The sequence below is a fragment of the Grammomys surdaster genome, unplaced genomic scaffold (assembly GCF_004785775.1).
Source record: "Grammomys surdaster isolate TR1022 unplaced genomic scaffold, NIH_TR_1.0 125956, whole genome shotgun sequence".
In the NCBI taxonomy this organism is placed as follows: Eukaryota; Metazoa; Chordata; class Mammalia; order Rodentia; family Muridae; genus Grammomys; species Grammomys surdaster.
In genome coordinates, this window is record NW_021620775.1 from 1820168 (window position 1) to 1824724 (window position 4557).

Sequence of the window (4557 nt, forward strand, 5' to 3'; positions counted from 1 at the left end):
CCCTCCTCCTCCTCTTCCTCCTCTTCCTCCTCCTCCTCCTCTTCCTCCTCCTCCTCTTCTTCTTCTTCTTCCTCTATGTTGGGAACTAACCTCAGGGCCGTGCCAGACAGAAGCTCTACCACTGAGTTTCCACCCCAGCCCTGATCCTCATTTTCAAGAGCCAGCTCAGATGGCATCTTCCCCAGAAAACATTCTGTTTCCTCTCAACTTCACTTGTGCACTTTGCTACAGCTCTCATCTGGTTAACAACATTGTCAGGCTGACTCTCCATTTTTTCCCACTAGGCTGTGAGCTCCTTTAGTGGGTTACTGCGTTTCATCCACTGCAGTCTTGTCAGCCCCTAGCTCAGGCCTGCAACCAATGTGTGGTCAATGTGTGGGATGTGAAATTGACAGTAACCTTGTGAATATTTTTACAGTAACAATCGGGTCTTAAGCTGCCAGAACCAGAGCACTCCTCACGATAACCTAGTCAAACCCCTGGGCTTTAAAGACTAAGGAGCTGAGGCCCAGAGAGAACATGTGCATGGCCAGAAAGCAGTTTAGTGGTCAAGCCAGGATGAGGCTCCATATGGCTTAAATCTAAATTTCATGCCTCCTTACTTCTGCTACCTGTAAAGCCAAGGCTTTTAAATAAATTATTATATTTATTTAAAAACCCATGTACTACACTTGATGAAAGTCTATGCTTGGGGGCTCTCTGGTTCATTCCTCACTAGCCAGACATACTTCTCTCTACTCACTGGCCCCTCTGTGAAAAATTCACTTTTTAATGGTTCTTACTGCCCTGAAAGAGGTTTGAGCCAAAGCATATTCATTGCCAGACTCTAGTAGCAAGCGTTTGGTTTCTGTTGTAGTAAAGAACACTTAGTCCCTGTATGTTGGTGCACAGGTTTAATCCTAGCACTTGGGAGGCAGCGGTTGCAGGATCTCTGTAAGTTCAAAGCCAGCCTGGTTTACATAGTGAGTTTCTTCCAGGACAGCCAGGGATACATAGTGAGACTCTGTCTCAAAACAAATGAACAAACAAAACAAAGAAAAAAGACCACACTTGGGTTCATGGAAGTGCGGTAGCCATGGAATCCCTTTGCTCTGTGTATTAACTTTGATCTCGTCAGTATTTTAAACTTTAAAAACAATACCCGCGCCGGACAGTGGTGGCGCACACCTTTAATCCCAGCACTTGGGAGGCAGAGGCAGGTGGATTTCTGAGTTCGAGGCCAGCCTGGTCTACAGAGTGAGTTCCAGGACAGCCAGGACTACACAGAGAAAACCCGTTTTTTAAAAACCAAAAAAAAAAAAAAAAAAATGCCCGCATAGTTTCATTTCTTAGAAGATGTTATGGAGTAAAAATGAGGTTAAATATATAAAGGTAATTGAAGATTTTCTAATGAAGAATATTATTTACTAAGCAACCTTGTGTTTTATTTGATGTGTGTGTGTGTGTGTGTGTGTGTGTGTGTGTGTGTGTGTTTTGAGATAGAGTTCCTCTGTGTAACCCTGGCTGCCATGGAACTCACTCTGTAGACCAGTGTAGACCAGGCTGGCCTTGAACTCAGAGATCCACCTGCCTCTGCCTCCTGAGTGCTGAGACTAAAGGTGTGTGCCACCAATGTTTGGCTTTCTCTCTCTTTTTTTTTCCCCTAAACTTCTCTCTTGCATATAGACTTGGCACACCTTTAGCTAGGCAATGCCAAGAACTAACAACATAATAGCTATTCAATGTAAAGATTACTTCAGCTGGCTGCAGCTACACGATTGATACCAGGAGGTGTACTTGTTCTTATCCCTTAGGAATTCATAGTTCTGTATTCACTGATTTGGAGATGGCTTGAAGAGGTGGCTTTTGGTATCCATAGGACAGGAAACACAAATGCCAATGTTTGATCTGAGGTGATGTATGTAGAGCACACTAAATACTCTGGGAACTCTGAAGTGAATGTCTAGTGACCATTGAAGAGGTCAGAATCTCTTACCTCAGATCGGGGGCAGGGCGAGGCACTTTGTGTCCAGCATGGAAGGATGGGCAGATTGCTACAGAGACAGGAGGGAGAAGTTCAAAGGAAAGAAATGACTCATGTCGAAAGTGGTTTGTGCAGAGCACTCTATGACAGGCGTGAGAGCAGAGACCTTGAGTGTGCTGAGCTCCTTCCTGTGTCTGACACAGCCAAGCGCTTGAGACCCAGCAAAGGTTTCCTCTTCCTAAGAATGCTATGTGGGCTGCGCCAGTCCATTGCTTTCACACAGGAGAAGGATTGAGTTTGAAGAAGTTGAGAACAGCTTTCCCTAGGAACTGCAGTTCAGAGATAGTCTCTGAGTATCTGAGCTCTGGCTGTACTCATGGCATTTCCCTTGTTCATTGCCTCTAGTGACTCCCAGACGGGAGAGAACTCCATCTGCCATTTAAGGTCCTTAGGAGGCAAACTCTGGCTCAACTTAGACACCAAAAAGCATTGACTCTGGCCGTCTTGGACAAGTCCTATCCTCAGTACCTGTGTGTGTGATCTTATCTGGAAAAGTCTTTTTGCAGATGTAATCACAGAAAATCAATATTGCAAAGATTAGAGGGGTCCCACAGCAAGGACTAAAGTCCTCAACCCCACTACTTGTGAACATGATCTTAGTAACTTTAGCATCTCTTTTTGAGGATTGCCATTCAACTCAAAACAGAGAGTCTTAGAGTTTCTATAACTATGATGAAACACCATGACCAGGAAGCAACTGGGGGAGGAAGGGGTTTGTTTTCCTTACACTTCCATACTGCAGTCCATTATCAAAAGCAGCTAGAGCAGAAACTCAAACAGGGAAGGAACCTGAGGACAGGAGCTGATGCAGAGGCTTTGGAGAAGTGCTGTCTATTGTCTTGTTCCTTTAGAACCCAGGACAACCAGCTCAGGGCTGGCACTGCCCACTATGAGCTGGAAACCTCCCACATCAACCATTAATTAAGACAAGATCCTACAGGCTTGCCTACAGCCCGATCTTCTCAGTTTCCCTCAATTGAAATTCCTGCCTCTCAGATGACTGTAGCATATGTCAAGGTGACATTAAAAATTATCCAGCGCAGGAGGCCATGGCTGGGAATGTAAGAAGTAGGGGCAGAACAGCGGAGGACTAAAGGCAGCTGTCCACAAACTCCAGAGGTGACCCTCTTGGTCCACATCCTCAGAGATGTTCTCCCATGTTCCTTTCCAGAGAGCCTCTTCTTTCCTGGGGCTGTTTGTTTGACATGGTAAAGGCCAGGTAAAAAGAAAGAGATATAGCAAAAAAAACCAAACCAAAACAAAACAAACAAAAAAAAAACAAAACAGCAAAAAGGAAACACACTTCTTGTCAGTGTTGCCATAGGCAGGGACAGTAAAAGACTAGTTTATGTTTCAAGCAGAAACCTTAGATGTTAAAAACAAACAGACAAAATAAAAACAAACAGAAAATCCCATATATGCTCAGTACTTCTACTGTAATAACCATAACCAATGATGACTGAATTTGCTGGATATGGTGGTTCATAGCAACCCTCTGTGGCAAAAAAAGGCAAGATGTGGTCTTTTCAATTTACACCAAAAAAGTACTGCCCTACTGTTGCTCACCCAGGGACTCTCTCTGAGGCTGTCTGTATGCACCTGATGTTCCAGATACTGGAGTAAATCACGGTGTAATGTAGAAGAAGGGTACCTACCAGGGTCAAGATGCTGCCAAGCACCTCAGAAGCCACTAGCCGTCACCCACTCTGGTGCATAGACTTGACCAAAACTGCCCAGATCCTTGGTTATATAGCTGTTGCTTAAATACTTCCTGGGATAGGGAACACACTACTTCTGGATCTGCACTTGCCATCCTTGAGCCACTGATTGTAAGAGAGTTCAGACCAATTTGAATCTCAAGCTATGACTTTGGTGTCTAGCCATGCATTCTGCTTCTGTTGGTCCTGCATCCACTTAGAACCCTCTTTCCTTTATTTACGAATAGAACTGGCCATGAATAGAAACAGCCCCTTCATGCCCTCAGTGTGCTGTCCTACAACACAGATCTACATCCCACCATCATCCGTTATACAATGATAGTATATTTAGGGTAATCTAAGGGGAGAGGTCATAGAAACAAAATGCAAACTGATGTTCTGTAGGGGGCGCTCTGGTGGAATAGGCTTTACCCGATGGTGCATTCCATGGCTCCCAGGCTGATTTGGAATTATTTAATCCTGGATGGCTGACACTAAAATGTACACTCATTCAGTCGTGAGCTTGTCCGAAGCTGACTGTCCAGAGGCTAGTGAGATCCATAAATTGATGGTGCTTTCTGTTAATTTCTGATTTGGCAATTACTAAACCCACACCCAGATCCCTTCAATTAACTTTGACTCAACTTGTCTACAATTGCTTCAACTTTTAAGTGCAGGAAAACAGTGATGCCCTTTCTTACCTGACTGGTGAAAAGAAAACTTTATTGTAAAGTCATTTGTGAGTAAGATCATAGAGGCAGCACACATACGAGTTGATTTAAAAAAAAATCCATAGGCATAGGTGTTGGCAAGATGGCTCAGGGGATAAAGGCTGGC